General features: G+C 41.3%; 1 protein-coding gene and 1 non-coding gene across 4 annotated transcripts in view; one reads left to right on the forward strand and one right to left on the reverse strand.

Annotated features, from left to right (window-relative positions):
- The window catches only part of LRP6 (LDL receptor related protein 6), a 149,181-nt gene that overhangs the window by 91,404 nt on the left and 39,206 nt on the right, over positions 1–18,571 (reverse strand). The window lies entirely within an intron of this gene.
- On the forward strand, positions 15,768–15,875 carry LOC123567742 (U6 spliceosomal RNA). The gene has a single exon (XR_006690849.1). It is a non-coding gene; the product is annotated as a U6 spliceosomal RNA (small nuclear RNA).

Here is an 18,571-nt window from a genome sequence, read left to right on the forward strand (position 1 = left end):
AACTTATCCAGCTCACCTCACCTGCTTTAACTGAATTGCACTTTGCCTGGATGCTGCAGGGACAAGCTAAAGAAATGTGTCACTGTGGATATTATAAAGATGCTGTTGAATATATTTTTCATTATATCATATAGCAGCTTCTTTAGAGGACTAATGAGAAGAAACTGGTTTCACCACCTGGAGTAAAGATATTTTTCAGTGAACAGCTTTTATCTAAAGGACATTAACTCATACCTGATATTTTCTTCCCTAAAGAATTTGGCTTAATTTCAAATGTATGCGGAAGTATAATGGAATTAATGGCATATGTTTTGATATACAAATTTTCACTCCTGGTCTCATCTTACATTTATACTCTTATATTCACATCTCATTTTTAAATTTTTATTTTATAAAATTAACATACTTATTTTGCATCTTTTTTTCTATCTTCCTAAAACATCTTAAATCCTTTTAGAGACAAACTAGGAAAAACATTTACTATTTTTTTCAGTATAGCTATTGGGGATTCGGCATTTTTCTTATTAATTTGTATGCACTTTTTATGTCTATTATTAATATATCTGTTACAAATATTTTTGTCTTTTTTTGCTTGAATCAAAATTTAGTTGACTCAATATTTTTCTTTGCAATCTCTTCCATTGCTTTCATGCTTAAAAAGCCCTTCTCTCTTCAAAGATTAAACATTCACGTTTTCATTTGATGTTTAAGTTTTCACTTAAAAATTTTTACCCGTCTAAAATGCATCTGAAGTATGACATGAGATACTGATATAAACTGATTTTTTCTTTCCTAACGGTAAATTCTTCTAGTATGAAGTCCCTTCCCTCTTGATTCCCACTCCTTTTATCACATTATAAATTGTAACATACAGATTTTCCTAATCTATTGGTTTAACATCTTTTTTATACCAATAATGTCTCACAGATTTAATATCAGCTCTATTAATAACAATCTTGGATAATCATGGGACCATAGTTTTATTTTCATCTGCACAATGAATACTTCACTAGTGGATGTAAGGATTAAAATAAGATACTTTATATAAAATAAAAATATCTTTCCTACTGGCTTTGACCCTTCTGCTCTGATCTGTTTGCAGGACAGTTCTTCACATTTATCTTCTCTTAGACTTCTACCATTACACACCCCCATGGGGTCATTTAGTAATCTAAACTCCCTGCTGATGAGAGGTGACCATGTGCTTGCAGCCCTCGCTCTCGGGGCCTCCTCGGCCTCCACGCCCACTCTGGTGGCGCTTGAGGAGCCCTTCAGCCTGCCACTGCATTGTGGGAGCCCCTCTCTGGGCTGCCTGAAGCCGGAGCCAGCTCCCTCCACTTGCGGGGAGGTGTGGAGGGAGAGGCACGGGCGGGAACCCGGGCTTCGTGAGGTGTTCACTAGCCAGCGAGAGTTCCAGCGGGCTCGGGCTTGGCGGCCCCGCACTTGGAGAGGCCAGCGGCCGCCACCGCCGGCCCAGGGCAGCTAGGGGCTTAGCACCCGGGCCAGCAGCTGCGGAGGTTGTGCAGGGTCCCCCAGCACTGCCCGCCTGCATGCACCTCGAATTCTCACCGGGCCTCAGCTGCCTCCCTGCGGGGCAGAGCTCACAGCCCTGCAGCCCGCCATGCCCAGACCAGCTCCCCCCGGCTCCCCACTTCCCCCCACCACGGTGGGTTCCCCCGTGGTGCGTTCCCACGGGGCCGAAGCCTCCCAGAGGAGCACCCTGCAAGGTGCTGGGTTCCATCAACCGCCCAGGGCCTGAGGAGTACCAGTGCATTGTGCAGGACTGGCAGGCAGCTCCGCCCACGGCCCCAGTGCAAGCTCCACTAGGTGAAGCCAGCTGGGCTCCTGATTCTAGTCGGGACTTGGAGAACCTTTATGTTTAGCTAAGGGATTATAAACACACCAATCAGCACTCTGTGTCTAACTCAGGATTTGTAAATACACCAATCAGCACTGTGTCTAGCTCATGATTTGTAAATACACCAATCAGTACTCTGTATCTAGCTAACCTAGTGGGGACTTAAAGAACTTTTATGTCTAGCTAGAGGATTGTAAATGTACCAATCAGCACTCTGTCAAAATGAACCAATCAGCACTCTGTCAAAATGGACCAATCAGCTCTCTGTAAAGTGGCCCAATCAGCTCTCCATAAAATGGACCAATCAGCAGGATGTGGGTGGGGCCAGATAAGGGAATAAAACCAGGCAGCCCCAGCCAACCAGCAGCAACCCACTCCGGTCGCCTTCCACACTGTGGAAGCTTTGTTCCTTCGTATTTGCAATAAAGCCTATTGCTCACTTTGGGTCCACGCTGCCTTTATGAGCTGTTAACACTGTGAAGGTCTGCAGCTTCACTCCTGAAGCCAGCAAGACCATGAACCCATCAGAAGGAAGAAACTGCGGACACGCATTTTCAAGAACTGTAACACTCAAGGCAACGGTCCGGGGCTTCATTCTTGAAGTCAGTGAGACTAAGAACCCACCAATTCTGGACACACTATTTACTATTTTATAACAATAACCAAGAAGCTAAGTAGCACCCCACTCTCAAAATACATTTTCAAAAATATGTCATAAGTAAAAGAATATTGGATGCAGGTATATTACAAGAGAAAATTTAGGACAAAATAGCATTTACTCAAAAAAAAAATTTTCCTTTATTCTTTAACAAAACATCTCAGTTAATATTTGCAAGCACTGGATACAAATACTTCCTTTATGTTAAACCTAACACCCCCTTATACAGTAAAGATAAGCTTCCTTTTCGTAACAGGTGAATACAATGTGCCATTCAAAGGCCCACTCAGCTTACTAAAAACCCATTCTTCAGATATCTCATAAATCAACTGTTATATAGTAAGAATCTGAAGTCTTTAATCATCAAAAACACATTCCTGCAAAATAAATACATAAGCTTAATTCTTAAAAGGCAAAAGCTTAAAATTCATGATCTGATTTGTAAAATATGCTAAGACTAATCTTTTGGTTGCATTTATTTGAAATTTCTAACTCATGTGAAAATTTTCTTTTTCCTTGAACTATCAGAGCCTATTTCTGTAAGGAAGCATAGAAAAAATAGTTTTCCTGGTTGGGGGAATATGGAATGAGTTTTCTCCATTTGAAACCAACCCATTAGTTTCCCTAGATAGTTTTTTGGATAAACATAGAAGTTGACCCTTCTGGTCTTAAAGCTTGAATCTTATATTTGTTTTATCTGAGTTCCTTCCTCAGGAAATGACCTTTAGGTCTCTCAAAGTATCAAAGAACCGAAACTCACCAGATCCCCACATCCAGACAATAAGATGCTAGACAACTCATTAATCATGATTGCTTCCTTGGCCCGCCTTAGGTCCTGTTTCTTTTACATTTCTTCCCTGCTATGTGAACCCTTCGTTTTAGTCACTCAGGGAGATGGATTTGAGACTGAGCTCTCATCTTCTTGGCTGCAGCACCCAGTTTAAGCCTTCTTCCTTGGCAATACTTGTCTCAGTCACTGGCTTTCTCTGCAGTGAGTAGCATGACCTAGACCAAACCCCTGAGGTTTTGGTAACTCATTTTTATGTGCAGTTTCTGACATCCTTACAAATAAACATAAAGTTAACGTTTTTACAAACACTTCCTAATAAGCGCAAGTTTGAGAAGGGAGGGACATCACAGGGAAATAAATATCACAGGCTCTCCCACTGACCCCTGAGATTTGAGGGGATAGCAAACTGTGCAGAAATAATGAAAAAAAAAAAGGTAATAAAAATAGTCTGATAAAAACAGTACTGTTGTTTACTATTACTAAAGGTCTTAATCAGTAAGGACTAAGATTTTCTTTTATTATTTTTTTTCTTGAGGCAGAGTTTCACTCTTACTGCCCAAGCTGGAGTGCAATAGCGCGATCTCGCCTCACTGCAACCCCTGCCTCCAGAGTTCAAGCAATCCTCCCGCCTCAGCCTCCCAAGTAGCTGGAATTACAGGCACCCGCCACCATGCCCAGCTAATTTGTTGTATTTTTAGTAGAAACAGGGTTTCACCATGTTGGCCAGGCTGGTCTCAAACTTCTGACCTCAGGTGATCCACCTGCCTCGGACTCCCAAAGTGCTGGGATTACAGGCGTGAGCCACCGCCCCTGGCCAAGGACTAAGATTTAAGATTTCAGTAGTGTTTTCAGGTATTAAAGATCAGAGTTTTCTTTTAAGAATCTATCTGTGGCCGGGCGTGGTGGCTCATGCCTGTAATCCCAACACTTTGAGAGGCTGAGGGGGGCGGATCACCTACACCTCTCTTCTACTCCTATTCACTGAAACAGACTTTCACTTCACTTTCTTCTGTCTTAATTAAATCCACCCACAGACACACACAAACAGGGAGAAGAGAGAAAGATTTGCAGACTACTCTATCATTAGCCAAAACCTATTAGATTTCTGAATGTCCTCGATCTTCCAGCACATTTCAAAGTGACTTTGTTACCCACAATGGCCATAATGCAACATTGTTTTATAATGATCTGAAATTGAAGTTTTAAATATGAGGGCCTGAAAACAATGTGAATAGTATTTGAGAAGAGAAGACAAATCCAAGAGCTACTTAGAAGGCAGAATAAACAAGAATTGGTAACTGATTGAATGTGAGGAGTGAGGAAGTTGGGGGGCTAGAATGACTCAGGATTTTTAGTTTCTGCAACCAAGTTAGGTAGAATGACGGTTGTTCACAAATTCTGGTATTTTGTTACAGGGTTTTCTTGGATGTGATCTTCTCTCTGTACTTAAAATTAAAAAAAAAAAAAAAAAAAAAAAAAAAAGCCTTGTTAAAGATGGTTTTCTCAAGCCCCAATAAAACTAATGGATAATCCAAACAGCCTCTTTCCAGACTTCCCATCCCCTACCCTTAAGGCCCTTTTCCATAATACTCTAAAATTAATGATTGTATTACCACCACATCCCCCCCCAACACGCCCCTCCCCCACCCCCCGCAATCTAGGGTTATGTAATTTCCTTACTTTTCAGCATGAATCCCAAACTTCTTAGCATGACATATAAGAGCCTTTCTAATTTGTTTCTCTGCTTTTGGTTCCTTGTTTCTCATGGCTCTAGTATCCCGCCTATTGCTACCAGACTGCCTTTCATAAAATACAGTATCATGTAAACACAAATCCTTTATGACTAGGGTCCCCAACCTCCAGGCCAGAGACCACTATCAGTTCATGGCCTTTTAGGAACCAGGTCACACAGTAGGAGGTGAGCAGCAGGCAAGTGAGCAAAGCTTCATCTGTATTTACAGCAGCTCCCTATCGTCCATATTACTGCCTGAGCTCCACCTCCTGTCAGATCAGTGGAGGTATTAGATTCTCATAGGAACACAAACCTTATTGTGTATTGCAAGGGATCTGGGTTGCATGCTCCTTATAAGAATCTAATGCCTGATGATCTGTCATTGTTTCCCATCACCCCTAGATAAGACCATCTAGTTGCAGGAAAAAAACTCAGGGCTCCTACTGATTCTACATTATGGTAAGTTGTATAATTATTTCATTATACATCACAATGTAATAATAATAGAAATAAGGTACACAATAAAGGTAATGTGCTTAAGTCATACCGAAACCATCCCTCCACCCCAGTCCGTGGAAACACTGTCTTCCACAAAACTAGTCCCTAGTGCCAAAAAGGTAAGGGACCACTGCTTTACAAGATACTTTTAGCTTTAAAAGCTATAGGGACTCAGATTTCCCTATTGCTAAACGTATTATAAAGCCACAGTAATCAAGACAGTGTGATACTAGTATAAGGACAAACATCTAGATAAATGAAAAAGAAATGAAAGTCCAAAAACAAACCCTTATATTTATGGTCGACTGACTTTCAATGAAGACAATTCAGTGGGGAAAACCAGTCTGTTCAACAAATGGTGCTGGGACAGCTGGATATCCACATGCAAAAACAACGAAGCTGGACCTCTACAGGACATACAGAAATTAACTCAAAAAGATAAAGACCTGATTGTAAACGCTAAGACCATAAAACTCTTAGAAGACAATGAGTAAATACTCGTGATCCAGAATTAAAAGAATGGTTTCACAGATATAACACTAAAACCATAAACAACAAAAGAAAAAAACAGATCAGACTTCATCCCAAAACTCCATTATATATGTGCTTCAAAGGATACCACAAAGAAAGTGAAAAAGGCAACCCACAGAACAGGAAATCAGTATTTGCAAATCTTATGTCTGAGAATGGTCTGGTTTCCAGATATATAAAGAGCTCTTAGAACTCAATAATAAAAGGACTTACCAGGCACAGTGGTTCACATCTGTAGTCCCAGCAACTGGGGAGGCCAAAGTGGGAGGATCACTTGAGTCCAGGAGTTCAAGACCAGCCTGGGCAACATAGCGAGAACCCCCATCTTTACCAAAAAAATTTAAAAATTTGCCCGGTGTGGTGTCACCCACCTATGGTCCCAGCTACTCAGGAGGCTAAAATGGGAGAACTGCTTGAGCCCAGGGAGTTGAGGCTGCAACGAGCCACGATCATGCCACTGCATTCCAGGCTGGGGAACAGACCAAGACCTCTCTCAATAATAATAATAATAAAATTTTAAAATGGGTAAGGATAGGTATTTCACAAATCAAGATTTGCAAGTGGTCAAAGCACAGAACATGTTCAACATCAGTCAGTAAGGAAATGTACATCAAAACCTCAATAAGATATTTCTATACACCCACTAGGATGGTTATAACTTTTTTAAAAAGGAGAGAGCCAGGTGCAGAGGCTCACACCTGTAATCCCAGTTACTAAGAAGGCTGAGAAGGGAGGATCACTTGAGCCCAGGTGCAATAAGCTATGACCATGCCACTGTACTCCAGCCCAGGTGACAGAGCAGTACCCCCATCTCTTTAAAAACAAAAACAAAAAACCAGAAAGAGACAAAGAATAACAAATAATGAAGGAAACAGAGAAACCGAAACCCTCATACACTGCTGGTGGAAATACAAAAATGGTAGAGCAAGTTTAAAAGACAATGTGGGGCTGGGTGCGGATGCTCATGCCTATAATCCCAGCCCTTTGGGAGGCCGAGGCAGGTGGATCACCTGAGGTCAGAAGTTCCAGACCAGCCTGGCCAACGTGTTGAAACCCCATCTCTACTAAAGATACAAAAATTAGCCGGGAGTGGTGGTGGGCACCTGTAATCCCAGCTACTGAGGAGGCTGAGGCAGGAGAATTGCTTGAACCTGGGTGGCGGAGGTTGCAGTGAGCCGAGATTGCGCCATTGCACTCCAGCCTGGGCCACAAGAGCAAAACTCCATCTTAAAAAAACCCCACAATTTGGTAGTTCATAAAAAGAAACTTAAACAGAGTTACCATATGACCTAGCAATTCCACTTCTAGATACTCATGAAAATTAAAAACATCTGTCTACACAAAAACCTGTATACAAATGTTCATAGCAAAATCATTCATAACAGCCAAAACATGTAAACAAAGTGTCCATCAATTGATGAATGAACAAACAAAAGGTGGTTACTTCTATACAGAATTCAGCCATCAAAAGGAATGAAGTACTGGCACATGCTACAACATGAAAGAACCTTGAAACCAGGCACAAATGGCTACATACTGAATGATTCCACGTATATGAATTGTCCAAAACAGGCAAATCTATAATGATAGGAAGTAGATTCATGGCTGCCAAGAGCTAGGAGAAGGGGACAAATGAGGAGAGACTGTTAGTGGGTTTAGTCAGAGTTTAATTATAGGGTGATGAAAATACTCTGAAATTAAGACAGTGGTGAGGGCTGTACCACTTCATGACTATACTTAAAAATCACTGAATTATATATATCCAAAAAAAATGAATTTTACGGCATGTGAATTATATCTAAATTTTTTTAAGCTATAGGAACTCCAGAGGAGGCAAATTCAAACTCTAAACCAGATTAAAGGACCACGAACAAATGATCAACCCCAAAAGCACACGACCACAACATATGAGTCCTATTCTCTAATCCATTACTGGCCTCCATATATAACTTCTTTATTATCTCAATAAAGGTAATAAAGGTACTTTTTCTTCCTTTGAAATGCCTTTCCCTTTTCTCATTCCAGAGCCTATAGGTCATTTCAAAGTCATTACTATAAAGAAAGCTTCCCTAATCAATTCACTTTCAATTCTTTATTAATTCATGCAGCAACTGGATCTCATCACTCTCTTTTACTTATGTGCTTCCTTAGGGTTGTCTTGTGATTGTTTCATATATATATTCCTCTCTCCCAACTAAGTTTTAAGTGTGAGTAAAGACAGAGTAAAAATAATTAAAGGAAATACCTGATTTATCACGGATCTGCTATTTTCTAGTTTCAGGCAAGTCACTTAGAAGAGATGGGCTTTGATTTTGTAATCTGGAAAGCAGCAGCCAGATATTGATACATTTGAAGTATTTCCTTAATTTTTTAACAAAATAAAGGAGGCCAGGCGCGGTGGCTCATGCCCGTAATCCCAGCACTTTGGGAGGCTGAGGCAGGCAAGTCACGAGGTCAGGAGTTCGAGACCAGCCTGATCAACATGGTGAAACCCCGTCTCTACTAAAAAGACAAAAATTAGCCAGTCGTGGTGGGCAGGCGCCTGTAATCCCAGCTACTCAAGAGGCTGAGGCAGGAGAACTGCTTGAACCTGGGAGGTGGAGATCGCATCACTGCACTCCCGCCTGAGCAACAGAGCAAGGCTCTATCTCAAATAAAACAAAAAAACAAAACAAAACAATAAAATAAAATAAACAACAGATTACTTGTAGGGCCCACTTCAGTTACAAATTTACTCTTACAAAAATACTCTTAACTGTCCACCCCTTTTTGTTTTCTGTTTGTTTGTTTTTTGAGACAGTCTCACTCTGTTGCCCAGGCTGGGGTGCAGTGACACCATCTCGGCTCACTGCAACCTCCACCTCCCGGGTTCAAACGATTCTCCTACCTCAGCCTCCCGAGTAGCTGGGACTATAGGTACCCGCCACCACGCCCGGATAATTTTTGTATTTTTAGTAGAGACAAGGTTTCCCATGTTGGCCAGGATGGTATCGGTCTCCTGACCTTGTGATCCACCCGCCTCAGCCTCCCAAAGTGCTGGGATTAGAGGCGTGAGCCACCCCGCCAGGCCAACTGTCTCCTGCTTTTGTATCTACCATTGCAGCTCATTCATTTTTCAACATTAGAAAGGGAAAAAAAATACAAACAAGACTCAAATCACAGCAAAGATATCCACAAATCCTGTAACCATTCCCTTTCATTCACAAATGTTCTTTCATGGATATATGGCACCGGAGGGGGCTACCCAGCTTTATCGAATCCACTTTCCTATGTTTGGAGAATTCTTCACTTTATAAGGCAGAACCTTGCCCTAAAACTAAAGAAATTGAAAACCAGGTATTTGTTTTCCGCATCTCTCTCCTAACTAGGACAGGGTTACGTGTAAGTCGTGAGCTTTTCCAGTCAAACAAACCAACCCCAACTTTGAAAAATTGAAGCAACTCAAGGAGGAGGATGTAGAGGTCAAAGAGGAAGCAGTGACAGAAGCAAGCCCCATAAGCAATCCATTCTGGCAAGGTTGAAGGCAATAGCAACAGCTAATTTACTCCAGTTTGAATTAATTAATTCTTCCAGCTGGGCACAGTGGTTCACGCCTGTAATCCCAGCACTTTGGGAGGCTGAGGCAGGCAGATCAACTGAGGTCAGGAGTTCGAGACCAGCCTGGTCAACATGGTAACACCCCGTCTCTACTAAAAATACAAAAATTAACCAGGTATGGTGGTGCACGCCTGCAGTCCCAGCTACTAGGGAGGCTGAGGAGGGAGGATCACTTGAACCCGGGAGGCAGAGGTTGCAGTGAGCTGAGATCATGCCACTACATTCCAGCCTGGGCAACAGAGCGAGACCCTGTCTCAAAAAAAAAAATTCTTCCTTCATCCAATTTTAAAAGAAAACAATGACAACAGTTTTAGGAGTATCTGTCACCTTATGTCAGAGAAAGTACAAACAGTGTGAACATGTCACCTAACAGTGATGCCTTCATTGGACCAGCTCTGCAGTATAGTACGTAGCACTGTTCCTGCACAAGACTGGTTCTTCTACCCTTTAGGAAATTCTATCAGTAGCCCAATATCCTCTTTAATCACAAAGTCATTTATAATTAAAGTAGAGGGATTTCTATTATTTAAGACTATGAACACTGACATGCATTTTTCTTAGTTTTATTTATTTATTTATTTATTTATTTATTTATCTATCTTGAGACAGGGTCTCGCTCTGTCACCCAGGCTGGAATGCAGTGGTACAATCTCAGCTCACTGCAACCTCCACCTCCTGGGCTCAAACAATCCTCCCACCTCAGCCTCCTGCGTAAATGGGAGGAACACAGGAGTGCGCCACCACACCCAGTTAATTTTTTCTATTTTTAGTAGACACAGGGTTTCACCATGCTGCCCAGGCTAGTCTCAAACTCCTGAGCTAACGTGATCCACCCACCTCAGTCTCCCGAAGTGCTGGGATTACAGGCATGAGCCACCATGCCCAGCCTAACACATATTCTTAGATCACAACGGCATCCCAAAGCATCACTTTAAAGTTTAGATAAAGTAACTTCAACCCTTGCTCTGACAGTTTCATATGTTAGAACTCCCTACCTTCTACAAATGGCACGTCTGCAAAGTGTCACAGTTTTTCCCACAATCTATTATGACCCCTCTTCCTTGAGAACCAGTGTCAATATTCATGAGACTGGTTAGCAGAAAACTGTCAGCTAAATCACATCCTGACCCTTCTTTCTGTACACACATTTAAAACAACATCTTGATGCAAATTGATATAAAAGGAACAATTTATTACAGATGCAAAAGCCAACTTAACATTAAACTTTGGTACTTATATCACCATGAACAATGAAGTGTAAGAGAAAACCCAATTGAACAGTTTGCTTTACCCAAGCCTTCATAACTTCAAAACCCAATAATCATCATACATAATGATCACAAGATAACCAGTTCTTGAATATTAAGAAACCAGAATTGTTGCTTTAGTATGTTTCTTAGACTGTGCACCTCCCCCTCTTCCCTGACACACACACACAAAAATAACAGCATCAACAGCATCAGCAACATCATGAAATACCTACAGCAAAAAATTTCAACCCTGGCAGCACTTGAGAATGATCTAAGAAACTTATTTTAAAATATCTATTATGTGGGTTCTTTCATCAGAGATTCTGATTAAACTGGTCTGGGCTCAAACTCAGGAATCAGTATAAACAGCTCCCCAAGGAATTCTAATGCACTCAGACAGGGCTTAGAACCAGTGAAGAGGAACATGATGTTCTCAAGCACCTGTTTATCCATAGCATTTATTCTTGCACAGGTGGTGTTAATGTATTTAACTCATTAACCACTGACCCTAAATATTAGCTAATCATTAAGCCCCAGTTGGTACTCAGCCCTTCCGCTGTACAAGACCACATAAGGGAACAAAGCAACAAATAAAATTCCTTCTCACACAATGGCTTTCCACATTTCCTTCAAAAGCTCTACAAATTGAGAAGGGGGATTTGAAAAGTTCACAAGTACTGCTTAAATTTTACTAAGCAGTAAATTTTACTAAGTAAAAATACACACATCTGTGAGAATAAAAGTAGATTTTCAAATTTCCTCTATAACCTTTCAAGCTTTTGGCACCCAGTTTTATATATTTATAGCGATAACCCTCTATATATATAAAGAAACATTCCATTCTTGCAGGGGAAACATTCCAAGACCCCCCAGTGGAAGCCTGAAACTGCAGATAGTACCAAACCCTATATATGCTATGTTTTTTCCTATGTATACATACTTATGACAAAAGTGTGGTCCATGAACCAATCAAGCGCCATCCTAGATCTACTAAATCAGAATCTGCACTGTAATGAGAGAATGAAACCAAAATATTATCTTTCCTTACATTAGTCTTTGTAACATCAGAAAATACATAGTAAATGTATAGTAACAAAAGTTACATATACAATCCTAAAAACACTAACGAATATTTCTAGGATAAGTATATAAAGCATTTAGCAAATCACTCCTAGATCAATTCAGAAAAACCACCAATTAAATCTCAATCATATTTTACTCTATTCTCTGAAGCCAAAATTATAGATGACACAGTCCAACACCAAAATAAAATACTTTAAATCATCCTCCCAGACTATGTGGTAACCTCCACACAGACCATTAGTTAAGAATAATAACAATTATAAAGATGCTCCAAGGATTTTAAGAAACACCTCCCTAATTATTTCACTCAAGTTCTTCATTTCATCAGGAAAAAAAGGAGGACCTAAGACCTGAATTTCCCCAAACCATTTAGATGCCTGTGATGGTCATTTATCTGAGCCTCCCAGAATGACTGGGAAATGAACATCCTACAAGTCTTGCCACAAACCAAGTATTTAACAGAAAATTAGGTACAAGTATTAGCTACACTGAAACCCTGTTGCTGTGTTTCTTGGGAATGATGGCTTAAGGTACAGCCATGCCACACGTATTCAAACAATAATTTATATAAAATTACAAATACTGTAAAATACAACCACTACTGTATGATGAAGGAATCTGCACTTGTTTATATCAATACAATCTTTCATCTTGAGGGTCATTCAACAATATGACTGGTAATACACAGGTATGGGCCTAGGACCCTCTCCCAGTCCTACAAAATCCTCAGTATTTTTTAAATCAAATGCTAAAAATATTAATTATAGTTTTCTACTACTCCTATCTTAATTTTTAATGTGTATAAATTCCAAAGCTGAGATTATTTTTCATTGTTTTAAGGTTAATCAACTAATCTTATTTAAAGTATACACTGTATATATTAAGCTAAACATGGACTAAACACTGATGTCTCCAATTCTAATCCTTTACCACATGGATCATTCTAGCCCCCTTCTCCTTGCTTGTAACTTTCCATTCCAACAGTGAGAAATCTGACTCCCACAATCCACCATCCACTTTACTTAACTGTTTAACTCTAGTATACATTACCAGAGGTATCAGAATCGTTAACTCTACCTTTATATGAAGCAATATTATCAACTAACGTACACTACAAGTATAGAATATGTGCAGTGCTTTTTGCCTTTAGTATAACAGGCACTACGCATTTCCAAAATAAATTAGATCAACAGTTTTTCCCCATCACCCACTTCAAGGAGGTTGTTTCATACATCTCTAATACAATTAGATTCTTCTGTCTCAATCTGCATTCCATCCTGGAATCCCCCAGCCTCCTAAAAATATGGTATTTTAAAATTTGTATTCATTAAGGTCCACGCTTTCTGCTATAAAGTCCTATGGGTTTTGACAACTGTGTAGTATGCTTTTTTTCTATGTTTCTCATCTTCTACATATATAACATCTTACAAACAATTTTACCACCATTCTTCAAACAAACATACCTATTTCCACAGTCATCTTCAATTCTACTAAACAGAGTGCAGAGTCTACATGCTTGCAGGCTTATCTCCATGCACATACCACCTTTTTTCTCCACAATCTCTAGGAGACTCATTTCAGAAAACTTCACTTTCAGATTACTAACAGTTGTCTGCTCATGATTAGGCTTCAAAAGAAAAATGTCAGAGTTATTTATATAAAAAACAGATTTCATATCCTTATTTTACAACCAAGTTCTCTATCACTTATGTGTCTATCAAAAATAAATTAATGAAAGCCTGAAAACAGTTATGAATTCATTATACTGCTTTCACATCCACTTCAAACCTCCTATATATAAACTGATATGATATGGGTTCACTTACCCAGCTCAGTCTCACTACAAGGATTTTTAAACTAAATCAGTCCAGTCCATTGAACAGTATCAGCTTACTGTAGGTACATTGTCTTTCATAATAAATAACAGTATCAGTAGCGCAACACCAACACACAGGGAACTAGACTAAGATCAAGGATATAAATAAGGTAAGAACATATTTATTCCCTGGATGCCTGCCTGAATCCAAAATAAAACCTCTGAATGGCCAGGGGCGGTGGCTCACACCTGTAATCCCAGCACTTTAGGAGGCCCAGGCAGGCGGATCACCTGAGGTCGGGAGTTCTAGACCAGCCTGACCAACATGGTGAAACCCCCATCTCTACTAAAAATACAAAAATTAGCCAGTTGTGGTGGCAGGTACCTGTAATCCCAGCTACTTGGGAGGCTGAGGCAGGCAATTCGCTTGAACCCAGAGGGTGGAGGATGGGAGGATGCAGTGAGCCAAAATCGCGCCACTACACTCCAGCCTGGGCAACAAAGCAAGACTCCATCTGGTGGGGGGAGAAGCTTGAAAATCGTTACTCTATCCTAATGTGAGTAATACTCTATCCTAATAGTGAGTAAAAAGCTGAACGACAACAACAAAGATCAACAACTCTTCTTAGATCCATCAGAGAGGTAAGGTCACAGGGCAAACCACTCCCCCACAATTGGATAGACAGACAAGGTGATACAAAGGATCATAATTTATCAAAGCAGAAATCCATGGACAAAAACCTCTCTATCGGAGCCAGCACCCAAGTAGGAAAACCTAAATTGCAACTGATGACTTGCTGGAGGCCTGGTATGGACAAATCTGAAAGTTAAACTCTAGGGACACTTTTTTCAGTTTTACCTCCAGGAGCCCTACCGGGTTCTCATGGTAAGATCTGAGCCAGTGCGGTGGCTCACTCCTGTAATCCCAGCACTTTGAGAGGCCGAGGCAGGTGGATCACTTGAGATCAGGAGTTTGAGACCAGCCGGTCCAACATAATGAAACCCCTCTCTCTATTAAAAATACAAAAATTAGCCGGGCATGGTGGAGGACACCTGTAATCTCAGTTACTCAGGAGGCAGAAGCAGGAGAATCACTTGAACCCGGGAGTCAGAGGTTGCACTGAGCCAAGATCATACCATTGCACTCCAGCCTAGGCGACAGAGTGAGTGTGTGTCTCAAAAAAAAGAGAGAGAGAGAGAGATCCAAGAAAAATACCCACTGCTGCCTGTGCAAGGAGAGTTCTTGTAAAGCTATAGTTCTGGTAAGGTCTGCCCTCAAGAAAATCCATCTTACTACAGCCTAACCAACCTGGGGGAAGGGAAATATCCAGCTCGACCTCCCTCTTTCTGTCTACACAGAAGAGAAATACTTAACTCCAGCCTCCTCTAACCATTCTGTCCCACCTAAGGGGATGAAAAGAACTGAGAAGCACTTGTGAAGCTCACAGCCCAGGGCAACGGCTCACTAAACAACTGAGATATAGTCATTGAACTACAGCTTACCATCACATTACAAAAGGCCTATATATCACAATTCCTTTTATCTGATATATCATATCTGGCTTTCAACAAAAAATTACAAGGCATACTAAAAGACAAAAAAGCAGTTTGAAGAGACAGAGCAAGTATCATAACCAGATTCAAATATGGCAAGAATATTGCAATAAACAGACAAGAATTTAAAACAACTATGATTAATATGCTAAGGGTGCTAATGGGAAAAAACAGACAACATGGAAGAATAGACTGATAATGTAAGCTAGGGGAAAAATCAAAGAGAAATGCTGGAGATCAAAAACACTATAACATAAATGAAGAATGCCTTTGATGGGTTCATTAGTATACTGTACGTGGCTGAGGAATCTGAGTTTGAGAATGTTCATAGAAACTTCCAAAGCTGAAAAGCAAATTTTTTAAAAAGACTGAAAAAAAGGGAACAGAGTATCTAAGAACTGCGTTCAATTCAGCAGCACACATACTAACACTGGAACAATTCAGAGAAGATCAGCATGGCTCCTGCGCAAGGATGACATGCAAATTTATAGTCTCGAACTCCTGACCTCAGGTGATCCACCCACCTTGGCCTCCCAAAATGCTGGGATTACAGGTGTGAGTCACCTCACCCGGCCTTATTCTTAGTTGAGCTAACAACAGTTTGTTCAAAATAGTAACAGCAACAATGCAGTCAATGATTTTAGCTTACATATAAGTGAAATGAATGATGGCAACAATACAGGGAGAAATTAGGAGTATTTTGTTCCAGCCAATTTTGTTGTAAGCCCAAAACTGTTCTAAAAAATGGTCTTTTATTTAAAAACAAACAAAAAACAAACAAAAAAACCAACAAAAAAAAGGCAAGAGGGGAGAGCCCTTTCTGCTTCAGTTTGCGGTTCTGTAAAGCTTGGCACTCATTTTTAGTATTCAGTGGTCAATACGACGGGTACCAAATCCTCATTTGGCACATTTCCCCAAGAGTAGCTAAATCAAGTATCCAAGGTAAGGATTAAGAAAGAGAGCCTGGCCAGGTACAGTGGCTCACACCTGTAATTGCAGCCATTTGGGAGGCCAAGGCAGGGGGATCACCTGAGGTCAGGAGTTCAGGACCAGCCTGGTCAACATGGTGAAACCCCTGTCTCTACTAAAAATACAAAAATTAGCTGGGTGTGGTGATGCATGCCTATAGTCCCAGCTACTGGGGAGGCTGGAGACACAAGAATCGCTTGAACCTGGGAGGCGGAGGTTGCAGTGAGCCGAGATCACGCCACTGTACAACAGCCTACGTGACAGAGCAAGGCTCTATCAAGGAAGAGAAGAGAGAAGAGACCTAACAGGAAGAGGTAAATGCTATGCCTAATAGGTAACAAGTAGGTGTCTTCAGTTTATGCAGTGACCCAGCAGCAGAGTGAGTCTTTAGTCTCAGGATCTGCTTTATGAGACTGTGCCCTTCTCTAGGGCAGGGGTCCTCAAGCCGCAGGCTGTGGACCAGTAGCAGTCAGTGGCCTGCTAGGAACTGGCCGCACAGCAGGAGGTGAGCAGCAGGCAAGCAAGCACTACTGCCTGAGCTCTGCCTCCTGTCAGATCAGTGGCAGCATTAGAGTCTCAGGAGTGCGAACCTTATTGTCAACTGCGCATGCAACGGATCTAGGTTGCACACCTCCATATGTGAATCTAATGCCTGATCTGAGGTGGCACAGTTTCATCCGGAAACCATCCCACCCAGCCCGCTACTGCCCAGTTCCTGTGGAAGAACTGTCTTCCACAAAACCGGTCCCTGGTGCCAAAAAGTTTGGGCACCACTGCTCTAGGGAAAGCAGAAAAATGACAACAGGCCCCAGCGAGCCAGGAAAGAGGCATTCATTGATTGCATTCAAGGATGCAGCACTGAAGCCGACTCAAGAGGATCGGCAGCTACTGAGGCCTGCTCAGAGGACACGGTGCAGGGATGTGATGCAGGAAAAGTCCTGAGGGAAAAAACATTCTCAAGATCTGCTAGGATATGACACAAACATTTTCTATTAAAATGAAGAACATCGGCCCGGCACAGTGGTTCACACCTGTAATCCCAGCACTGTGGGAGGCCGAGGTAGGCGGATCACCTGAGGTCGGGAGTTCGAGACCAGCCTGACCAACATGGAGAATCCCCGTCTCTACTAAAAACACAAAATTAGCCCGGCCTGGTGGCGCATGCCTATAATCCCAGCTACATGGGAGGCTGAGGCAGGAGAATCGCTTGAACCCGCGAGGCGGAAGTTGCTGTGAGCCGAGATTGTGTCATTGCACTCCAGCCTGAGCAACAGAAGTGAAACTCCGTCTCAAAAAAAAAAAAAAAAAAAAAAAAAGGAATATCTCACACTGAGACTTGAAAATCTCTCGCTTAACTCAGCCATTTAAAAATTAAAGAGGCCGGGCGCGGTGGCTCAAGCCTGTAATCCCAGCACTTTGGGAGGCCGAGACGGGCGGATCATGAGGTCAGGAGATCGAGACCATCCTGGCTAACCCGGTGAAACCCCGTCTCTACTAAAAAATACAAAAAACTAGCTGGGCGAGGTGGCCGGCGCCTGTAGTCCCAGCTACTCGGGAGGCTGAGGCAGGAGAATGGCGTGAACCCAGGAGGCGGAGCTTGCAGTGAGCTGAGATCCGGCCACTGCACTTCAGCCTGGGCCACAGAGCAAGACTCCGTCTCAAAAAAAAAAAAAAAAATTAAACTGTGAGGTACATGCCTTGACTACTTCATTTTATTTTAGACTCTTTCAAAAAATAAAAATTGGTGTGCACATATTAAAGAGCAGTTTTGGTTTTGTTTATTTAATCAACCTTAGAATCTCCCTTAGAAACCTGTAGATACATAAAAGCACTTAACAATGAAGTTGCTTAATTCAACTAGTTGTGTAATATATTCTGCAGGGGCTTTTATCAGCAACATATTTTAAAGTCAATTTTAGTATGCTTTGGGAAACAGAAAGCATGTGATAAATATCTCCCTTGGCTTCTCAAAAGCTAGGCTATAGGCTTATATAGAAGAAATCTCACTTCAGCAATAATCTTTATTAACTCTGGTTATGTAATCTATTTGGCCTCTAATTTATTTTGGCCTCAATTAGCTTTATTTTGGCTTTGAATTAAGAGAGAATGAACATATGTACTTGATACTGAATAATTAAATAAACATATGTGGTCACAGCTCCACTTTGCAATAGTATACACATCTGCTATTCATCCAAAAATCATGAAAACCAGGACCAGGCTGTTATATGCTGT

This window comes from Macaca fascicularis, chromosome 11, assembly GCF_037993035.2.
Source record: "Macaca fascicularis isolate 582-1 chromosome 11, T2T-MFA8v1.1".
NCBI lineage: Eukaryota > Metazoa > Chordata > Mammalia > Primates > Cercopithecidae > Macaca > Macaca fascicularis.